The sequence below is a fragment of the Dermacentor albipictus genome, chromosome 9 (assembly GCF_038994185.2).
Source record: "Dermacentor albipictus isolate Rhodes 1998 colony chromosome 9, USDA_Dalb.pri_finalv2, whole genome shotgun sequence".
NCBI lineage: Eukaryota > Metazoa > Arthropoda > Arachnida > Ixodida > Ixodidae > Dermacentor > Dermacentor albipictus.
This window is the reverse complement of record NC_091829.1, coordinates 52,673,511-52,697,550: the sequence shown is the minus strand read 5'-3', so window position 1 is coordinate 52,697,550 and position 24,040 is coordinate 52,673,511. Positions and strand designations below refer to the sequence as shown.

General features: G+C 44.0%; 1 long non-coding RNA gene across 1 annotated transcript; it reads right to left on the bottom strand.

Moving 5' to 3' along the window:
• Positions 1–864: 864 nt before the first annotated feature.
• On the bottom strand, positions 865–19,825 carry LOC139049628 (uncharacterized). Its single transcript, XR_011508439.1, has 4 exons — positions 19,733–19,825; positions 2,147–2,420; positions 1,957–2,050; positions 865–1,433 (listed from the first exon to the last, which is right to left on the bottom strand). It is a non-coding gene; the product is annotated as an uncharacterized lncRNA (long non-coding RNA).
• Positions 19,826–24,040: the final 4,215 nt, after the last annotated feature.

Genomic DNA, 24,040 nt, shown 5'->3' with positions numbered 1-24,040 from the left:
ATTTAAAAGAAAAACTTAAGTTCTAGTGACAGTTGGTTTCAAATTTTTGAATTCTTATTAAACTCTTATTAAAAATTGTCAAAAATAGCAAATTTTCTGAAAACGACACTATCAAGTTTACAACTCCGTAACTCAGCAAATGAAAAATGGTATCACAATCCTGCAAATTTTATCTAACTACACATTTAAAGCAAACAAAATTGATATTTCACACATAATTCTAAAAAAAATAGCAATATGGAAATACACGTCATGCAGAACCCTTGTACACAACGTAATTACTTCATGTAAGATATAAATTGGCATATCGAATTTTTTCAGTTTGAATTATTCAATAGATGCCGCTTGCAGAACCGCGATATGCATTCTTCATGCAGAGCTATTAATGTCTAAACTTCGTGCTTCTATGTTTTTCAAGCTTTCAAATTCAAGCCCTAAATGAAAATTATGCTTCCATCAGTCACTAGAATTTAATTTTCTCTTTCAAATACAACAAATTTGATTAAAATCGGTCCGGGGTTATCTCAGAAAAGCATTCTTGTGTTTTACATGTATTTGAATAGGCCGCGTCGGTGTTGGGCCCGAGCTAAAGCTTCCACTTAAGAGGAAGCTTTAGCTCGGGCCACACTCCGATGCAGCTTCCATTCATTGATCGGGAATTATAGGCCAATTTATATGCTTGATTTATTTGGCAAAGTGAGTGAGGATAACCAGGACTATCGTTTTATTCGTTACATGATACAACAAATTCTTTCTCCCGAGCAATTCGAAATTTGTCGAGAACACTCCACAGAACTGACCCTTATTTTTATAAGTTGAGAAGTCAGGCAAGGTATCGACAGAGGTTTAATTTTGGCCTATGTATTTATCATGCTAACATAATACTTTCACCTGCATAACTCATCGCATACTGCTTTTTGAACATAAATCATTCGGCACATCTTGTTCTCTCATAATCTTTATTGGGACACGTACTTGAGTATGTGTTCAATGGCTTTACTTGTGCATTAATGATTTTATGTTTGGAAAGCACCAAGCGACGAGCGGAGCAAAGTTGTCCTGTGGCTCTTTAGTCATGGTCGTATAGAGGTTTCACAGGAGGTCCACTTAATCTTGACATCTATTATGCAGCACGGAGCAAGATGGGCATCAAACTGCTCGCAAACTAAAACCAAGCTATGGAGCGTAACGCCTGTAAAGCTAACGAACGGTGTTAGATGGGGTGTTGTGGTGTAGGCGGCTCCGGAATAATTTTGGACTTCTGAGGTTGCTTCAGTACGCCTGAGTCTGAGTACACGATGGGTTCTTTTGCGTTTTAACCCGGCTGCGCATTCTACCAAGTGAAGGCGCAACCACAAGCAAGTAGAAGTCGCAAGAGAACACACAGCGTAGTGTGTCGTCCGTTATGCCACTTGTTGGCCGCTTCGTTGTGCCTGCGATACAAGAAATTAGAAGTTTCTAAGCATTCTGGTTTTTGAATTAAGAGAAACTGCAATTATTTTGGCTCTCACTGAAGGCAGATAAAAAAAAAACATGTACGCAAAATTTTTTACGCACCGCTGGAAAGGAGTTTCACAAGAATATTCTAGCCTTATTGGGCGTCATCATCATTCAGCACTGATTATTTCCACAGCTATCACATCGAGATTTCGGTTAATAAACTCCTCACGTGGAGCTACCATTTACGAGTGGGTAGCTTCCCTTAGAACATAGCCTTGTCTTCTGCATTAACCTCAGCATTGTCGAACTGTTACTCTGCGGCCCTCTTAGCATCCGCACGTTACATTCCATGAAGGCATAGAAACAGGTCTAGCACCCTGTTCTATCTACAAAAATTTCGAAATTGACCACGTACAGTTTATATATATATATATATATATATATATATATATATATATATATATATATATACATATATATGCATAGGCAGACGAAAATATATATTGCTTCGCTCACACGCAGTCTATCGCCGTATATCTTGCCACGTTTTCTTATTTTCTCGCTGGTGCGCTTCCGCGCCTCAGTTTCGAATGCGACATGCAAAGCCTCCCTGCAACGAAACATTTCTCGCGGTTACGTAAATTGAAAGGCACATTGCGACGACCTATAGTAGGCCGCAGAGAGGACGTGTAGATTTCTTACTTACCCTTGAATGCGCTGAAGACGGGACGTCTGAGAAAGCTTCGAATGGGCTTCTCTCGGCGAGCAGGTTCAGTTTCTTTCTGCACTGCTTTTCAAGAACAGACGAGCTGGCCGCGCGCTTGTCACCGGCGGCGCGATACTGTCACAGCCGTTAGTCCTGACGCTTCGTCTATGCTTCGTCGAGGTGAAGGCGTGCTGGTCGCCGAAGGACAGTCATGCGCGAATCTTGCGATGCAGGGCGCGGCCGTCACAAGCGACTGTCACGGCGAGAGGTGACGCTGCATGAACGGCAGAGGCATCGATATCAGGATGTAAGGAACGGAGAGAAATACACGTAGGCCATTTCGACATATTTTCTGTGGTAATATTAGCGCACTGTGCAAACAACTCAATGACGCTAAACGTTCGACTATGCGGAGGTGCTTATCTTAGGAAACAAGCACCCTTCTCATCGCGATCGTGGTGCTGGGCGGGTGTCGACGAAATCATGTGCTTCGAAGGAGGAAGCACTCCTTTGAATGCAAAGTACGGTTCGCTTATCTTTATGTCGAAGTCGGAGAGATCGTGTCAATTCCAGGCAAACAATGCTGCCTCTGCCCTTGGTGTTGGCGAGATCGAAATGCCAAATGACAATAGAATATTTCGCCAGACGGCAAACAGGCAAGCAGGAAGAAAGTAGGAGACATACATGCCCAAACCACGACCTCATTGTAGTCTTATTACGGAGCACGCTGATTCCGGCGAAATTATGACCACGTGACGTTCTATTTCTGAGTGCACGAGGTTGTTGCATTTAGGCCCCCATCAAAATAAGGTGGCCAAGGCCGGCATTGCACCCGCCACCTCCGGAAGGACTGAGCTACTGCTGAGTGTACTGCTTCTGTTCACTGGTGGGAGAGGCTTCAGTGCAGAATGAAATATACTGCAGCGTCTACTAAGACTTGAGACAAATAGAGCAACACCCTGAGATGAAGAAGGCCACAGAGACGTGCAAGATGCACAAGAGAACGGGTTACCGAGTTTAAATTGTCACACATAAGACACAACTTCACTAGTGCAAAAACAGAAACACAAGCGCAACGTACTCATAAAGGGGAAAAGGGGGAGGGGGAAGAAAACGTAAAGCTTATTTACATGAAGTCTGAATATATGGACTGGATTCCAAGGGAAGGGAAGCGTAGCAGGGGGCGGCAGAAAGTTAGGTGGGCGGATGAGATTAAGAAGTTTGCAGGGACGACATGGCCACAATTATTACGTGACAGGGGTTGTTGGAGAAGTATGGGAGAGGCCTTTGCCCTTCAGTGGGCGTAATCAGGCTGATGATGATGACGATGACGACGACGACGACGACGATGATGATGATGATGATGATGATGATGATGTATGTGTTCCTGCTGACGCAACTCGTGCGCCACGCACAACGACCGCAATTACCAGTCCCGCTCAGTCGTGTATTGTTATTTTTTGACAATACACGACTTTTGACAATACACGCTTTGCGTTACATCCGATGCTTATACACATGATGCCCAATACTGGTCAATCATGCAGCTCAACAGCAAACAGGCAGCAACCAGCAATCAGCACCCAAAATGTGAGACAAAGAGGCAAAGGAAGCTGCGTTTTAGTAAGTATCAATTGCTAATCAACGTCTCCAGCTCCTTCATTTCACCTTCGTTTAACTTGTTAGACACCCGATTGCTAAAAATGCACTTGCATTTAAATATATATTCAATGATTCCGTGAGCCGATTGTGTCTTTTTCTATGTCATTTTTTTTACTTGTTAGAGCCATATAACTATATATCGTGAATCATTTCGCGTTTCAAAAATCACATGTTACAGAGTGAGCAAAGGCGTAAACGACACACGCGCAGCAAGCAGCCTTGTTAATCATCTGAATGCGAACAGCTATTCAGCAAAAATTTTTTTACGAATTCTACGAGCCTCGAGAGAAACTGTTACCAAAAAGCTTGCAAGAACAACCTGACCTATGGCCAATGTCTTTTATCAATGAGAAATATTGCAACAAAGAATATCTGAAATTTAGCGTCATCCGCGTACCCAGAAACTAAAAAAAGAAAGAAAGAAAAACGTAGTCAATCCCTAACGACATACCGGTTTTCCGTTGAAGTATCCGGGTCCGAAACAAACTAGCCAACAAAGCAGGCATGCTAACCGCAGCGCAAGTTATCGTCTCTTGTATGAAACTGCACAAAACTATTACGTGAACAGTTCTTTCTTCCTCAGTGGATTGTCATTATGAATAAGAATAAACAGACGAACAAATGAAAGTGATACTTGCACAGCTGTGGTACAGTCCCAACTTTAATTTTGTTGCAAACGCCATCTTTCCCGAAGTAGCTTGGTGCTGAATACTTGAACTTTACCAAGGTCACTGGCCGAGCGATGCCCTCGCCTGGCATCACTGCTCAGCATTCGCAGCAGCCGCTTCGTCCTTCTTTTCAATCTTCTTTTTGAGGTCTCGCAGTCTCGTGAGCAGCGCTTCGTACTGACACGTGACCTTATTCCCCAACCAATTGTCCTCCATCTGCGTTCCAGACAGGTGCAGCTTCCCTTGCACCTCGCTTTCGTAAGTGGTGTACAGCTCCGCGAATTTCTCGAGAATTTTCTCCTTCAGTGCTGGCGGGAAGGGAGGCTTTTCTGCAAAACAGGCTTCCACGGTGTCGCATACGGCCACCCTCATTGTCTCGTGCCGTATCACTGCTTCGAACTGCTTCAACCTCTCTTTGTCCAAGAATTTGGGGAGCTCGCACAGCAGGGACTGGATCGAAAGGAGCAGGGAGCTCAGGGACAGGGCCGGACTCCACGTCTGTCCGAAGGTGTTAAGCGTGCTGAGACAGATTGACCCGTCGCGGTACAGGTGCTCGTTGAACTTCACTCGACCAGCATCGGTGGTCATGAACCGAGCCTTCGGCGGCTTCAGCGGGTAGTCGCTGGTACACTGCAGGGAGAAGTGGAAGAAGCCGCCTTCGTAAGGCGTGTTTGCAGCACCCATCGCAATGGCGTCGATGCACGTGATGTCATTCTCTTGAGGCGCCATGAATATTCCCGGCGGAGGGTCGGCGTTGAAGTCTGCGATGTCTCGCTTGATACGGAGCAGACTGGGCGTCGTCGACGAAGAGATGCGCGTGAATGTCACAGGTTCCTTGGAGCCTCCAGAAGCTTCTCCTTGGTCGGCCATCCTTCGCTGCCTTGGAGCAGTGGGCGAACAATTTTAAAAATGCTAAGCACCAGCGCTGCGCGTCTAATAAATGGAATGTTACACGTCATCTTTCTCTTCGGCTTCTTGTATCACGTGTTGTGTGAAGAAGCGAATGATTAGTTGCACTGAATTATGTAACTGTTCAGACGCAGCAATTCATAGTTTGTTGCAGTGCAATTGACAAGAGAGATAACGATGACAGAAAAGGCTAAAACAGATCGAAATTCCAAAAGTGACCATAAGGAACTCAGGGCAAGGATACGTGGCAAGGATACGTTATGTATGTTGTGCATAAAGGCGAATAAGATTATATTTCTTGTGTGCGTTTCTCCATATTACTGGCTTGTCTATTCTCATGTCATGAATATCAGTAGGATGCCAGCCACAGCTTAATTATAGCAGCTCGTCATAGATTTAGTAATAAGTCTGGAATATTACGCTGCTAGGGGGCGTATCGCTGTGCACCGTCTTCATTTTCTTTGTGAAGTATATCGAATGAACTTGTTGCGTATTTATGTGCCCTGACATTTAATTTAGTTTTTTTGTATTTAACTGCACTCTGTAATTTTCATCTTCATTATTTTCGTCAGACTTCCTCTTCGGTATCTTTTGAAGCTACAACAACGAAGTCGTAGTGTTTTCTTTATATGATGGGGTTGCCATTGTCTAGTGATCATCATCATCGTGACAGTGTTTGCTGTAAGATCCTACATAAGTTGTGATAAATGAGTTCGCAAGCGGAGCAATGGCTTGACGTTTGCTGATGGCTGCTTGCGCTGCGGCTACTGCCGAAGTCTGCGGTAAAGGGAGGCTGCTGTGTTTTGAGGCAGTGGAAACAGTGACTGCGCTTGTGAAAGCCATATGAGTGTAAAAGTACACGGTACTCTAAGAAAGCAGATTTCATACTAAGGTGAAGTGTCGAAAAAAAAAAGCTTTATAGATTCCCGGAGAGGACCAGAGAGCCAATGGCGGCTAGCATACGCATAACCCTCCTTTGAAAGAAAACATAATCAAAGGCTGCATCCCGCGTTCAAATATACTCGTTTCATTACTACGGCGACTTTACTAGAGCGAACTGTGGCGCTAGTGTAAGTGGCAGCTGCCAGCAGGGCTGGTCAGGCAGTATGGAAATAATGGGTAGTATATGGATTATTCAATTATTAAGACACAAAATGAAAAACGATAAAAATTGTGCTTAAGCCATAGAATATATATGTCAAACTAATTGAAACGTGATGCTCTTTTATTATCTTGGCTAGCTCTCGCCATTATCGAGACCCTCGTCGTCTCGCGGAAGCATTTTCACGTACTTGTCGCTCTTACTAATCGACGAGCCACTAGTTTGGAACCAACTATGAAAGATCACAAGAGGAGCCTGAACACACGCCCTGAGACGCGTCCCTTCGGCCGCGACCCAGGGCAGCTGTGCAAATGCCGCGCGTTCATGACGTCATCAGTGACGCAGCCAATCAATGGGCGCTGCTCCCTACGCCATACCCACCTCTCCAACTCTATTCTTATTTCCTCCTCTGCAGATTTCCCTCCTCTACCGCACATTCTGTCCACATTCTTGTTCCGTGGACCGGGTAACCTCCGCAGCATCAATATGCTCTTCGTAGTACAGCCAAAACGTCTATTTAAAATCACGCATAGAATCACAGTAACAGCAAAGAGTCCTGGTTAGGCCTACATAACGTAAATGCATCGCTGTAAATGTAACTTGTCTGAAAAAAAGGAACAATGGATTCTTGCTTTTACAGCCAAGGTGTTAATGAAACTAGAAGCCCCCCAAAACATTTGAGGGAACGACTGGGTAAGCACTCATAAACGCTTTTTCACAGTCTTCTTAAAAAACTAGATCATCCACCAAGTTCAACATGGGCCACGCAGGGGAATGCTAGATGTGATGTGTACGGATATTTAGATGTATGTGAGTTAACTAGATGCTAAATGAAAATTGCTTAACTCTAGTCTTTGTTACGTTTCGCCTACGACGCGCGGTATAGCCGGCGCGGATGCAACGGACGCCGGGGCTTCGTTCAAAGCGGCGGACATTTTGGCTCGTTCAGCGCTGCCGCCACGCCTCCCCGCCAAGCGCGTCCAGGCATGTTTCAATGCCACGTGTCTTCGTGCGTGCGTGTGTGTGTGTGTGCATGTTGATGCCCACGCTTGTCAAAGCGCGGCAGCCGGGGAGAGGAGCTCCCCAAGTGTGAAGCGAGGAGGTCTGACCGGCGCCGGCCCGGCGGATGCGTCACTACACTCGTCTCAACGTGTCTCTCAGCGTGTCCGTGCCCCGCCGTCACATGGCCTCATCCCGAGACGTTCGTTCTTGCCCTCAACTCTGAGAGTATAAAAGCAGCTGCCCCCGGACGCCAAGAGAAAGGCTCCGAATTCTTTCGTCGAGTAGCGTGCTCTCCCGTCTCTACACTTCGGTCGACCTGACCGGCCACTCTTTGGCGATGCTAGAATGAACAAGTTGTTCTGTTAGCAGTCGACTCATGCTTTGCCAAGACCTTCGGATGCTTCCAGTTGTGCCCCAGACCACCAGGCTAACGCTAGCCTTGGGGCTTGCGACCCAGATGGCAACAACTGGTGCCAGCGGTGAGATTGCAACAATCGGTGCCAGCGGTGACATTGCAACATCTTCTACCTATTTAGAGAAGCAACCCTTCCAATGACGCCGCTACCCTGGTAGAACCAAAGCCGTCAGTTATGTTACATTTCAAGAACAGTGGAGGCTATGTTAAGGGGTACGTGTATTGAAAGTTGGAAGAGTGCAGATCACATCTATACGCTTTGAAAATACTTACTGCGTACTTCTGTTGTCCGTAGTGATTTGTATAGAAGCAGTACAAGTGTGCTGTTTTTTTTGTTAACTTCTTGTTAACTTAGCATACCATACAAAACCTCAAAAGGTTTCATATTTATATAACTGCCAAAATGGGCGTGACGAAGCACGAAGGTTCGCTTAAAACGTTACTGCTGCATCAATTGAAAAGCCATTGACGGCGTGGCTTCATAGGTATACAGGGGGTCCCAGGTAATGCGGTGCAATATTCTTAAAAAGGAGGGGGGGGGGGGGGTCTTGGAGATACGAGGATGTGCCAAACGGTGTTATGTTAGTAGTCTTCTTTAGTACACAGAAGTTTCCTGTTTTATCGTTGAACCACTAATTACTCAAAGTTACCAGAATAAGTAAGTACTTATGTATTTACGTAAGCTCCGATGCGAAATGGTGCATCACATTCACGAGCGCTACATTCAATAGTTTGAAGTTCGCTATATTTTCTCTTACTATTTTTTCCGCGTTTCAAGGTTGTGGTGCAAAACGCAAAATTCAAATATACTAAAATAGAAAAAAATCCAAGCAGTGCTGGGTAAAGAGATTTGAAAGAAATAATAAAACTCAAGCACTGACTTCATGGCTGCGCAATATTCACAAGTTGACGCTGTAACAGCTGCAATGAACATTTCTTAAATTATTATTTTGCTTTGCTTCATTTGTGTATGCCGCAGTACTAAGCCGGTTCACAGGGCTAGGCAGTATCGAAGGTACATGTATCATAGATACTGTCTCAAGATACTCTTTGGCTAACTTGTGTCTGTAATATGACACGTTCGACAAAACATGTATGAGTATGTGTATTTCCGAAGCATCACACAAAAATTGTCTATGTTAAAATACAAGCTTCACATGGCAAAATCTACGAAAACATCCAGGGTCTGTGAGCCTAGCAAATGGCGGCGTTTAAAGTTTATTCTGTGAGACGACCAGTTCAAGTTGCCAAATTTTTCTCATAACCGAACACAATTAATACAAGCAAATGCTGTGTGGTAAACGTAATAATAATTAGAATAGACTTTTACGAATTAATTTCGTGCGTACAGTTGTCAGGTGACATGTTGCAACTGCACGAGAGAAGTTAAGCCCGTCCTCCTAGCATGCTCGTCTGTTCAAAACTTTATGCTTCGTACTGAATTTTGAAATACGTCCATAGCTCGCGTCGTGAAATGCAAACGCTGTTTTAGTCAACTATTTTACATATGACACTTTCCACAGAGTGGAAGATAATATATGGTACATCACTACATATCGCTCCATATCGGGAATACTTTGATTACTCTTTACGAGTGCTAATCCAGCCGCTGGCGAATACCCGCACAGACTCTCGCTAATGCAATTCGAAGCGCAAACGCAAGCGCCAATAAAGATAGCATTGATTTAATGGATTGATTAATGATAAATGTGTTGTGTGAAGCGTAGGTGCACGTATAGATACTTCCTATCACTCGACATGCCTTGCTGTGCGCTCGATTGCAGGAAAGCTGCAGTCAGCTGGAAACAGTTGGTTATGGTTTCTTTCAAATGCGAGGCGTAATCTGGCGCAGAAGCTTAGCAAATTATACATGTATTTACTAACTTAAGTTGATGATTGCTGCTAATAGCAAGACGACTACTAACAGAACACAGTTAGTCCCATCTTGAAAATTCTATCCCACTTTTTAAACAGCTGGTTCCGGGTTGACTGGGACATCCTGTACGACAGAGGTGGGCTCGATGGTTTCTTATGAGGTAATGCAAAGACAGAAGTGTAAACAGAGATCTTTTGTACCATAAATTGATTATTTGCATCAAACAGGTTATACTGTCTTTTTATGGAAGTAACACGGTATTGTAAATATTTTTCAATTTTTGCAGAACTTGCCATAGCAGTGCGAACAAAAACGAAGCTTATACGCTTATCATTACTGAAGAAACAATATGTTTATATTAAAGACTGCCTGCATAAACGTCCATAACTGGTTTCAAAATGAAAAGTGAATTGAAGCACCTGCGCACATTTATTTCTGGTGCATATACTTCATCGGTGCGGTTTGTTGCCATATATAGTGGCCGTTCAAGAGCGTCTAACCTATTGTCAAGAGACACACTCCACTCGAAGTTCCGTGATGTTTCCTGCACGCATATGGCATTGTTCAGATTCCCCGAGCCCAATGCTCGTGGGTGTGTATGTGTATACCTTCTGAAGCCGCAGGTACATACAGGTAGAACGTACATCGCGCGCGTACCCCGTACACTTTCAATCGTCTTACGATCGTGAAATATAGTTTTTCCGTTATGTCGACAAATGCAAATATAACATCGTTGCGAAAAAATCTGTAAGGCGCGCCTGTTTGCCGACTGAGGCATCCTTCTAAGGTGCGAGCCATCGGCGTTCCTTGTTCGAAGCGCAAAACGCAAGCTGTGCTGCCGCAAGAGCCAAATGATTTGGTCGTGTATTCCGACCATGGCGTTCTCACACTGGCATACGCGACAGGAACACGGAACGTTTGCGCAGATGCGGTCTCATTTGCATATCTCATAGGGCCGCGCAGCCAGCCGGGAAGTAAAATGCAGAGCCAGATCGCTAACAACGGCAAACTGCAGCTGCTTCCGCATTCTGGGAGAGTTGACTTGCATAGAAAGAACGAACTGTTCCAGAAATTTCGGATTTGCAGCCCACCTCATCTTGCAGCTATTACAATGCGCTTACGCCTCTGATAACCGAGTAGGAAGAATGTCAGAGGAAAACAACCTGCGGCGTGATGTTGCAAATTGACTTTTGCGGAAGTAGACCCTGCGCAAGAGAATATATTAAGCGGTTCCTGCTATTCTGCCGTATGCGTCCTAATCAACCATCTGAAATGTGAAAACTCGGAAGTTAGAGGACCAATTATGTCGCGGGATTGTTGTGAAATAATAGTGTTGGTATTATTATGATCCTTGGCGTTTAAAACACCGATATTGTAGCCTTCCGTTTTGGCAAAGAAAATTTATCATGATGTTTAAAGCTCCAGGAAGTATATTTAGTAAGTATTTTGCGCTGTTCGTCAAGCAACAGTTTATCCTCAATCACGTGCCAATTTCAATTAGGAATGATGTGCAGTTCACAAGAGGGCAGACGTGTTGACCTCCTTAGTAAAGAGGTTAGGTGTACCATTTCCTTCTTGAAATGACTGCGAGGATTTTTGAGTCACCAAACGTTGAGGTTAGGAAGCACTCTGTCAAAACTTGAGCATGAGCTAAGAAGCAGCAGGAATATCTATCGCAGAAAAGAAATTTACGGTTTTTCTAGGCATGCTTATTGTTTTTCTGCTAGTCAGCGACGTTGAATGCGGAAGTTCTTTTTCAGTCAAAACTATGATGGTGTACGTTTTAAATAGCAGACACCTCTTATATAGCAGGCACCTCTGACACGTAGTTCATGCCGTAATGTATTGAGATTTTGAATTATAATTTCTCTGCATTCTGAAAATCAGAGGACGTGTCGAAACACTCTTGTCCTGTCCGCATCTCATGTTTAGCACCAGCGCCAGCAAGGTGCGCTACCCCAAAGGGAACTTTCCATGGTCGACTACGAAATGTTCACGGACACTCCGGGTAAAAGCACGCGGCGATAGCATAAACAACTCTTGAAATGTGCTGGCGCGCAGTCTAAACAGCTGAACCGAAAAGGAAGAAACGCAACGTGGGAATTCCAAAGGAAAGTACAGAAAACGAACGCATGCACAAGTGAGCAAAACACTGCGTGTCTTCAACTTTGCAGTCGCAACTTCAACTGCAGTCGCAACTTTGAAGAGGCCACGGGCTTCGCCTATATCACGGCCACTAATGCGCCGTTGTGAAGATGTGCTGCACGGCAGCAGTGGGAGGCACTGCGGTACGCGCACTTCACTTTTTTTTATACAAACAGTTTTCTTAAGGCCCTTTCGCCCGTGCTCGCGTGACCACGCTTGTGCCGCCGATGCAAAGGCACCGATGCAAATGGCGCGTGCTTTCTCTCTCTCTCTCTCTCTAAAACGAGGTGCGAGAATTGTTCGTCGCCAAACGCCAACTGTTAGAGAGGTTTGAACCATCCGTGGTCCCACGCAATAGCTTTTGGGGCGTATCAAGGTTGAAATACTGCCGTGGAGCACTCGTGAACGGCAATCCTTTCTCGTGCCACTCTGTCCCAGTATTATCCCCTTGGATACTAATTTTCTTTCTTTTTCTTATATTTAGAAGTAGAAATCCCCAAGTGACGGGCAAAACACTACGCCGGGACAGCGGCTCATTTGGCAAGGCGTCCTTGATTGTCGCGTAGTAGTAGTGAACCAGCTCTTCTCGTTAGTTCTCGTTCGCGAAAGACAAACCAATTTCCCTGAAGGCACAAATGAGCTTTGCCCGAGTTTATATGCTCCGAGAGCAAGTTAGCGGCGGGTAATCTCCGCATCTCTAATTACTAGAGACATGCCTTCGCTCTCCACCAGTTTACCTGCGGGAGACCGGGAGAAACTTCGTCGTGAGTAAGCAAAGCAAGTGAGCATAAAGGGAACCTAACGATTCTTTGTCTAGTATAATAGCACTTAGAGCGAAACTATTGCGCAGTGCAACAGTGGCCCATACTGTGGCCACTGTTACCACAGCAGGGGTCACTGTGTGATTGCCGGCTTAAGTTGTGCCGCCAATCACAGTGACTTTTATGAGAGACGCACGTAAATTGGCACTGCTGTATTACTCTTGGGTATTGCTGTTGTAAGCGCACGTCCCCCAGTAATTTTGTAGCACCATAGCATATACATAAGGGTTGCTCGGGGATTCTTAGCCAGTGAGTTAATCAACGCCCAGAGCAGAACTAAAATGCAGTCCTTGGCGCATTGGGTCGTTAGCCAGGATACCTCGACGTGCTGGAAACACTCGACTTCAGACAAAATATCGCAAACATGAGTGCAAATGCGGCATATGTATTAACTGCCGTGACTACAAGGAACTGGCACGTGTCATGCTGCGCTCGGAAGGAAACGCCCGTTTGATAAGTCCCCTTCAGCGAGTTACTGAAAACGCCCCGGATTATAGAGAAAAATTCAGGATGCTAGAGCAAAATTTCATTTTTAACTCCTTTTTAAATATTGCAATCACTTTCGAGGTAAGCATGTCACGGGTGAAAATTCCTAATGATAAAGTTTGGTTAAGAAAATGAGTTATAGGTGGTGCCAGAACATCGATTACATGTTTCGCTAGTTATATTTGGATTCCATTTCTAGTTGCCAAGTCAAGAAGCTCTTATTGTTAGAGCCGAGGAATAATATCGGCCCCATCTCAAGATGCAGCCAGTGGTGGGGAAGAGTTGCCTTAGAATGGCAGAATATCGTGCACGCGTAAGAAGGATGCCCGCAAATGAATCATAGTGCCTCCCCGATAGCAACAAGTTCTGCTGCAGTTGATGTTGTCCTGGGCTCTAGTATAAACCTTCGACCGATCAGCATTTGGGACAAGGCTCCAGTGGGGGCACATGACGTGGCAGATCCTTCGGTATACACGGGAGCAGTACCTTCGTAGACTGTATAAATGTGAAACAGGGTAAGTTGCTCGAGGTCAAGGGAATGAGTCGAATGAATGATTCGTAATCTCAAAGGATCTCCAGTCTAGGCAGCCCCCATAAAGGTGTTCTGGTAAACACAAGATAGCATAATTTCTAAACTGAGAGCAACACGCTGCAGTTTTCTTACCTTCAGGGTGTGACAAGCTACGAAGTGCAGAGTTTTCTATTCAGCGAGTCCTCCGCCGCATTTGTTATAAGCGGTAAAATTTCTCGCCCCACTGCGCATCCAGTCTACGCCTGTGTGGTAGTAAAAACGCGGAAACGGATCGCAAACGCTCTTCAGGTACATATATAATATGTCGCAAACACGTCCACCATCTTATCTGTGCCCCATTTTTCATACATCGCACATTTTGTGATACATCCACAAAGCGCATTTACAGCTGCAACGCAGAGCATCTACAAACAAACAAACAAACAAACAAACAAACAAACAAACAAACAAACAAACAAACAAACAAACAAACAAACAAACAAACAAACAAACAAACAAACAAACAAACAAGCAAGCAAACAAACAAACAAACAAACAAAACAAAACAACCCACAAATATGCATAATTTACAGTAACACGACCGATGTTTTCGTTCCCTCTCTGTCCCCATAGAGTTATCATGGCGTACATATTCCTGTGGATCTAGCGTCAGCGGCTGCGTATTATGGCGCAATGAATGTTACTATTCCTTCCGGGCTGTCCATGTTACGACCAACGCGCCCTTGCCTCCCCTATAAAACAGCCGCCTTGCCCCAGCCGTATGTTATGCGTCATTTTATGCCAGCTCTTGATGTCCTAGCACGGCTTCCGACATTTACAACAGAACCACCCCTTGCCATTTCACGTGGCGTGAACTGAAGAAAACATATCTCGCCATGGCTTTTTCGTACGCCAAGGCAATATAAGGCATGATTATACTTATACAACCACTGTGGCAGCTTCGTTTCGTTGATATGCGAAGCCCCACGGCCAAGAAAAGCTTTAGCCGCATTTCATATATTTGCACACAATTCTAGTGGCCTAAACGTGAATTGACTCTTGTGTAAAAATAACCTCGTAGCTAAACAGCTAATGATATCTGATACCAACTGTGTGATGGCGGGCCTGTAATATATCGCCTTACAGGGGTGCCTGCCTGTGGTATAATTTTGTCAATATACTGAATTTTCTCCGAAAGTGGGATATGAAATTTTGTCTAAATTTATGGTCATAGACCTTTCCGTGCATCTAATCTTGCTTTCCTTTGCTAATTCTCTCGTCTGCATAGTGCGCGTGCGTGCGTGCGCATGCGTGTGTGCGTGCATGCGTGTGTGTGTGTGTATGCGTGCGTGTGTGCATGCGTGCATGCGTGCGTGTGTGCATGCGTGCGTGTGTGCGTGTGTGCATGCGTGCGCGTGCGTGTGTGCGTGTGTGCATGCGTGCGCCTGCGTGTGCGTGTGCGTGCGTGCGTGTGCGTGCGTGTGCGTGAGCGCGCGCGCGCGCGCGCGCGCGCGCGTGTGTGTGTGTGTGTGTGTGTGTGTGTGTGTGTGTGTGTGTGTGTGTGTATGTGTGTGTGTGTGTGTGTGTGTGTGTGTGTGTGTGTGTGTGTGTGTGTGTGTGTGTGTGTGTGTAACTGGTTGCGTCAACAAATACGAGCACACCCAAGTCTCTACACTTCATAGTCTCTCTGAAACGCAACGTCGAATTAAATTTCTTGTGATTTAAAAGGCGCATAAAATATACAATCTACAATATATCTTTTTTATCTTACCAGAATTTTTTTTCATATCCCCTCTGGCATATAACACAAATCTGAGCACTGAGCTCAATTACTGGCAGGGGCGAAGATCTATTGATATGAAAATTGAAATGCACATTTGTGAAATTACCAATATTTTATTTACGTAATTGTTAATTTATTCCTTGATTGCACGTAGCACAATAGACGAAGCTAACGTATTTCTACAAGGCACGTCCACCTGGAAGGAATTTTGAAACTAGCACTATTTATGAGATGAGCACCTTGAAACATACCGCAAGAATACGCTATTAACAAGCTTATTTTGCTTAACAAAACACCTTCTGATTCAATGAATTTAAAAAAGAAAACTGTTATACCAAAAAATTCTGTTGCACATATTCGGAACACACATTCCAGAACTGTTGTCATCCTCAGAATTCGCTCGAAGGGGATGGCCCTTGCGAACTTCCCCGCTACAAATTGTAACTTACAGTATGTGTGCTAAACTCTTTCCTTTTACGGTAATGATCAAAATTTGCATAATTTGCTGGTTATGCGTTTTGATTTGATGTGCTTACAATGATGTCCACCTCCAAGAGTAACTCAACTCAAGTAGTAGGATTCCGGTGCATGCCCTGATTTTAGCAAACAAAAAATGTGTTAACTCTCAAGTACGTTATATATACATTCGTATATCTTAAAAGACATTGCAGTGCGGTTGTGATGTTCTTTATGGGTATCGTTATTTCTATATTGTTCTGGATGACTCAAATATAAGAACATTTGTGGGCTATACAGAGACCGCCAGGCTGAGCACCAGTCACCAGCTTCTGTGGCTACTTTATTGTGCCCGAATTAAGACTACGACAAGAGATTTAATCCCGGCGTTCACGGTTGCGGCTGTACTGGGGCGGAAGACAGCTTTGTTGGCCAGAGCTTCGCTTTATAGCTGCTGCAATCGGACTTTCAGTTTAAATGATTTACCATGGTCGTCGAGTGATCTTCCCCAAATGGTGAACATATCTAAAGGGCCCTTTAGTCGGCCAAGGATTGGGTCAGCATCTGTGATAAACGATTCTGTACAATAACGAAGTAACGAACTAAGGCTGTGCTTGCTCAGTGAATTGAACTTAAACCGAGCTGAGTGTTGGCACATTCGCTCCGTGTCTGTACGGGAAAGACTTTTGCGTTAACAAATGACGACTACAAAGCTTACTTATAATTTGGTTCGTGGTGCGGACATACGTTAGATGTAGAGTGAACTTTCAATCACCGTATAGCTGCGGCATTATGTTTGGCGTTAATTTCCTTATTTACTTATTTCTTGACACAATTTTCTTTTTGACTAATCCTTGGGGTTTACCGTTCCAATGTTTTGAGAAATGCCATTGTGAAGTTCTAAAAATAATTTTGACCCGTTCGAGTTGTCTAATCTACTCCTAAATCTAAAAAAAAGCGAGCTTTTTTGCATTTCTCCCGCCGGGTATGGCAAAATAAATCCTGTGAACTCCCGTCCTCACCAGCATAACGCTAAAAGCAACTGAGTTAACGCGGTGAGTGTAAAAAAATGATATTATTATTTCACTGCTTTTCAACTATATATATTTATACGCTACGTCGGATCGTTCACGCCTTTCAAGGTTCCTTACTGCGACTTGGATTCGCACCTAAAAAAGGAAGCTCAAAATTTCTGTAGGTAAGAGCACTCCTGCCAATAATGAGTGCCATGAACATTTCAAACATGTGCGTTCTATTTCATAATCCTTGGTGCGCATCGGAAAAAGCCAATTAGGTGTTTTTGTTTTACTTTCTTATCACTGAACGTCGCATGCAAACGACCTCTTCAATCTTGATTACTTCTGAAGTTCTGTAGGTTCAGCCACACTGTATTTTTTTATCGAGCTGCTCGAGCAATCATAGCGCGTCGACAGAGTGCGAGCTAACTTCCACGAATTTAGATCTTCAGATCGTTCAGATCTCATCTACACTAACACTAACGCGTAAGCTCAACATCGCGTCTCATGAACTTCTATTTATTTATTTATTTATTTATTTATTTACTTATATATTTATTGTACCCTCAAGGCCCACAAGCATTTTAGAGGCGAGGGGTCAATCATTCAACATTAATACAGCTATTTGCAAACATACAATTGAAGATTTCGAAAATGGGAACAAATGTAATTTTTAATAACAACGAAAATTCGCACTGTCATGCAAGGCTTGTACAATAATTACGGCAAGAAAATACTATCGCAACAGATTAAGACGCTAAAAGATGCAGTTTAGAACCGACATAGAGAACATTTACAAAAAAGAAATGTAATGCGTTAAATTGCGCTGGCAAGAGTTTCACGAAAATGGTCACAGTTGGTAATGCTAACTAATGAGGCGGGAAGATGGTTCCAGTCAAGGCTTGTATTGAGCAGGAAAGAGTGCGAGTACGTTACAGTGTTTTGGTGAGGAACATGGACTTTGTGGTGGTGATCAAGTCGAGATGAAACAAAATTAGGCGGTTTGATCAGTCGGGGCCTAAGAACATGATTATGATGATAGATCTTATGAAATAACGCACGTTGAGATAGTTTCCGTCTATTTGCAAGCGGGGCAGATTAAGTATCGATTTCATGTTAGTTACGCTGGAAGTTCGATGGTAGTTACTTAGGATAAAACGTTCTGAGCGATTCTGCATTGCCTCTAAGTCATTGCCTCTAAGTTAAGCCAGGCTCCCAGATTGACGAGGCATATTCGAGATTAGATCGGACATAAGTGATAGATAACTGTCGCTTGAGTGACGAAGGTGCGAGAAAGAAGTTTCTTTTCAGGTAACCAAGCATGAGATTTGCCTTTGATGTTACGTGCTCGATGTGGTACTTCCATGAAAAGTCATTAGTAATATGTAAACCGAGGTATTTATACGTAGTTACGGATTCAAGCGTCGTGCTGCGAAGAAGGTAGTTCGGGCAAGGCATGTTATTACGCGGTACTCTCATTGATTTACATTTAAGAAGGTTAGGTTTCATTTGCCACATTTCGCACCAAGCAGAAACATTATTTAGGTCAGTTTGAAGGATTATTGTGTCAATATAATTAGAAATGTTGCGGTAGATAACACAATGATCAGCAAAAAGACAGAAGAAGCGATGCTAGTAGGCAAATCAATAATGTAAATAAAAACAGTAATGGGCCTAAAACTGAGCCCTGTGGCACTTCGGGGGAAACAGGTGCCTCTAGAGAATCGGTTCCATTCACCGTGACGAATTGAGTGCTGTTAGAAAGAAAGTCGCGTATCCAGCGTTGTATTGAACGGTCAACGTTTACGCTGGTTAGTTTTAGCATAAGGAGCTCATGGTTTACACTATCAAAGGCTTTCGCAAAATCCAAGTATGTGCAATCAGTGATGTAAGGACGAGATCGAGTAAGGACGATCTAGTGGGCGTTACACGCGTCGGTAGGTGAACAATCTGCGATAGGTGAAAATCAGAACATGTGTTAAGAAATGTGACCGCATCCACGCATGTTGGTTCTGAAAAGAGACACAACTGGGGCCATCTGACCGTTGGAAAGTTAAAGTCGCCTGGAAAATCAAGGGGTACACCAGGGAAGCGCACAACATTCTGGTTCAAACAACCATGAAAATCTGCACAAATAGTGGGACCCGAGCTAGGGGGACGGTAGCAAGCACCAAAGACCAGTTTTTTAAATATTAACGGTAATGCAACACCATATTATTTCTAAATTGCTGCTAATATGGATAGGATAAGAGTCAATAATTTCACTATAGGCAATTAGTATGCCTCCACCCATTCTATCAATGCGATCACGATGATACACATTAAATGTTATGTTACCCTGAAGTAACTACGAATTAGATATACGGCTAGAAAGCCATGTTAACGTTAGTACGACGGAAACGGCGACAGAGCTGTACTTTCAATGTACATTTATTTACGTGATAGCGTTAATGGCCCCTTGTCACAGAAAATTCGAGGTTGGTGTCGGCATCAGCGTCGGTGCTGACGGCGATGTCCGTATTAGAAAAACTGATCCCGAAACAAACAACCCGATCACCGCCGGACCTACGCGTGGCACATGGGCGTTACAGAACAATTTTTTTTCTCAAAGTACGATGCGTAAGAAAATTCGTAATGTACGACTTACACACGCGCTACAAACAGGATAATACCAGGCTATAGTTTGAATATACGAGAAAGCATGCTTCTGTTACGCGGAAACGCAAATACAAACCCCTTTTCGAGCTGCCATTTGAGGTCTGTCTTAGTAGAAGCGTGACACACCACTCGGTTCTCTGCAACACCATCCAGATGGCATTTGCCTCCGCGGCCAGTGTAGGGCCCACTATGGTGGGGGGATGGGGGCAAAAAAAAAACCGAGAAAGCTCGCCTTCGTGCATAGCGTTTGCCGTTAACATTTCCAGGAAAATAGAAGGTGACATAAGCAGCAGTTGCCTGGAAGCATGAGAAGCAGTTGGGGATCTTTGAATGCTGTCGGGTTCAGGCGAAGTTTAAGCGTGCTCTAAACTATTTAGTTATTTTTGAAAACCTTCGTGATGGAACCAGAGAATGTGAGGCAATAATTACTCTGCTGTCGGCATGCAGGTAATAATTCTACGTGCTTCGTAATAATAAGTTGGGCAGCAAGCACAACAAGCCCCCTCCAAGTGTGTCCTGACAGTAGCCGATCGCGTTTTGCAACAGGCATGAGCAGGATAACATGCTGAGACGCGAAGTTTTGTTTTTGAGATAATATGTGGAATAATCTAGGCCATTTACACACAGTGGACCCTTATTATGAGAAAGGAACTAGCAGACGAATAAACATGGGTTGGCTTGCCTACGGCAGGCATTACTAATATGCCGACTGGGAGCTCTCCACTCTCGTTGAAAAGGAAAGGTTACAATCATTGCAGTCTACCTGTGCTAACATATGGGGCAGCAGCTTGGAGGTTAACAAATAAGCTCGAGAACAGGTTAACAACAGAGCAAAGAGCGATGGATTGAAAAAAAATGTTAGGCGTAACATTAGAAGACAGGAAGATAGCGGTGTGGATCAGAGAGCAAAACGAGGATACTCAATATTCTAGTTAACATTCATATTAAAAAAAATGGAGCTGGGCAGTCCATGTAATGGGTAGGGTGGATGAGCGGTAGACGAATAGAGTTACAGAATAAGCGTCAAAGGAAGATAAGCGCAGTCGAGGACGGTGGAAAACTTGGTGGGCTGACGAAATGAGGAAACTTGCAGGCTCAAGTTGGAATCAGGTGTAGCGCAAGACCGGGGTAATTGGACATCGCATGGAGAGGCCTTCGCCCTGGCAGTGGAAATAAAAATAGGCTGATGATAACGATTAGTATCATTATTATGATGAAGGAGAATAAACGGTCCCGTTATTGTAGGCTTTGTCATTTTTTTTCGCTTCACTTACCGGGGAAAGTAACATTGCTGACGTGCACATAGGCCAATGCTGCGTGATTCTGAAGTATCCTTTCAATTTAAATTTCAATCCGTCTTTGGTGGTGCGCTGAAGTTTCCTACAACCGCAAGTTATTCGGCCATTTTTCGTGACACGCGAGACGCCATGTACTTCAAGTGGGAGCACTGTTCGCCGTGGATGATTTCATGATACTTTCAATGCCATAATTGTGCAGTTTAAAATACCGAATGAATGGATTACAAAGATCCTAAACACATACTGCAAGTCACGTGTCTGTGCATAATACGGATTTGCGCGTATTTAGCAGCCTGCTCATAGAAGCATTGCTGCGACTGCAAACGGACGAGGGCGTAAGATTGGTTGTTCAGTGTGCCCAGAGCTTCATTGAAATGTTTCAGTATTAGTGCGCTCTATTCTCGGAACAAATCTCTAGGTAGCTCTATCATCTATTGATTCATCGTTTTATAATGCGTGTTTCAATATGGAGATTGGAAACACGTGACGCGACTTCTCTTCATCAAATAACATGCGGCAACATGATCCTTTTACCTTGAGTTGGATAATAACTTTTGAACACAACAGTTGGAGAGCGACATAAAAGCAAAGGGAAATCATAGAGGTCAACCAGATGATGTCTCCGGTTTATTGTCCTGTACTGCGGAAAGGAGAAAGGAACGCAAACGATGACAAGACTGAGAAATGCACAGGTGTCTGTGCGGGTTTTGTCGCACAGTCTGTGAAAGCACCGCATAGTCATAAGCAATGCAAATGTCCCACTCACAGGCAAAACGCCTTAGAGCGCTTAGTCACAATTTCTCGCACAATCCGATGTATCTTGGAAATGCAGCATTCATAGTGGCTCTCGCAGATGTGTGCTAACAGAGAACAAAATTCTTCGATACAAAACGATTAAGTCCGTTTTGTTGTGTTGGGTTTTCCAAATCAGAAATTTCTTGGCTGCTCGATACGATGCGCCCTAAGAATCAGCTCTTGAGCAGAAGCTATTGCAGAAGGCTCCTTCATTGGCTTCGCAGTCCCAACAGAACACGCATGACGGCAGCCGCATTCGGTGGCATTGATCACCAGCACAGTGTTCGAATACGGACCGTGTTCCTACACAATGGTGTTTCTCGCCGTTTCCATTTCTCCTTCATCAGATAAAGGAGCACCACATGGTTCGAAGACTCCCCGGAATCGCTGCCTTTACCGACACGCTTTTTTGCCCGTCATTGCATAAACATTGATTTTATTTCGCAAGCATCGGAGAATTTGGACACGGGGACCCTCATGATCAGAACGAGCCAAGTCCCCTCTAGTTTGCATCGGACTACCTTCGTGCCCATCTTGCCCTAGAGCACCGGCGTGTGCAGCCGTTCCCAAAGGACAAGCGAGAAACGTTGGCCGTTGACCTCTCGTTTGATTGCCGCTGGGATTCACGTCCCGTAGCCACGAATCGAGCCCCTCCGCAAGGTTCGCGCTGCTTTGAACTGGCGTTCTTTTACTCTTGCTCTCTCTTCGGCTTGGATAGGCCGCCGTGCATTAAACGAAAAGAAGAAAGAAAAAAAATCCAATAAACGTACAAGCCAGGGAAGTAAGCCACCAGGAGAGGTTTTTATAGGGAGATGCACCGAACGAAGCGCATTGATTCTTGGTACACAGCAACGACGGGACTTAAGCTTCGGTGGATTTACGGGTACGCTTGGTTATTATGAAAGTTTTGCACTTCTGCATCTGCTTCAGAAAGGCTTAAGATGTTTGTGATAGCGCAGGCTGAAGATATTCACTACGCTGTATGTATAAGTGATGAAGTTCCTCCAGCTTTAACGTAGGACATGAGATAGCACTCGGCTGAGTGTGGCAACCTTAAGATACCGTGTAATCAAAGAACTCTGAACTACTATACGAGAAAAAAAAAACGAGGAAAGCGAGGCAGGACCATTGAAAGCAGTTCGATAAAGATGGTGCACCACGATAAAAACCAGATAACTAACATAAAAGAAACAACATCTCATATCGGCTATATATCGAAACTATAGCCCATAAAATTATTTTCCATATCGATCCTCTAACATGAGGATTATTTGCCTCATATATTTTATGACCCGCAGACAATGCTAAAACGCAAACACTTTTCCGAAACAGCAGTCCCGCAGAAGGTTCTGTCGAAATTTCTTAATGCAGCCCCATCTTTTCTTGCTCTTTTTGGGCATGGACTTGCTAAACAATGTATGAGGCGGTATGTGTATTATGGAATGAAGTACAGTGTTCGAGAAGCAGGGAGGAAACGGGCACATACGAAAGGAGCACAACATGCTTTTTAAAAATATTTGCGACGATTGCTATATTCACCGTCATGCCGAGTTCATACGATGGCAGCAGTCTTGATACCAAAGCCATAAAAAACTTTTAAAATTAAGATATGTCACCGATACATTTGCAACCCGTTTATATACAAGCCTCACGCTTCGTGCCAAACTGCGAAAAATCTGTAATTGTTCCCTTCACCAATTATCACCTTCATTATTTAAGATTTTAATGTAGTGGGAAAGACGGTGACAAATCGTCCTTGCAGCGAACTTTTCCGACACAATATTCTGGGTGTTCTTTTTAGACAATCCAGATTCTCCATAAAAAGAATATGAGCGCAACCAACGTGGCGTTTTTGCTAAAGAGTCCGTCGGCGAGGCATGCAAATTTTACCGATAATAATGGAAGCTTTATAGGACTAATTCACAAGAAGTTGCTAAACAGCTTTTTATTAGTGCCCCAGGGGCAGTTGTTTATTTGGCGAACTTGAAGGCGGTTATATTTCAGAGCACTCCCATTTTCCGACAACGAAATGTCAAAGAAATATCAAGTATAAGGCGACTGTATATGCTCCTAAATCAATGATGCACTGTAAATGCATTTCTTCTGAAGCGGACAAAAAATATGTGCATGCTTGATGCAAAAGTTTCCTTGATGACGAAACTGCAGATAAACGCGATGTGTCGTCAGGCTTTCCCAACAGAACATGGTCGCTAATGTTACCTTCACCGGATGCAGTAACCTACGGTGGTCACAAAGCTTTGGTAAATAAGTTGTAAAACAAAGTATAAATT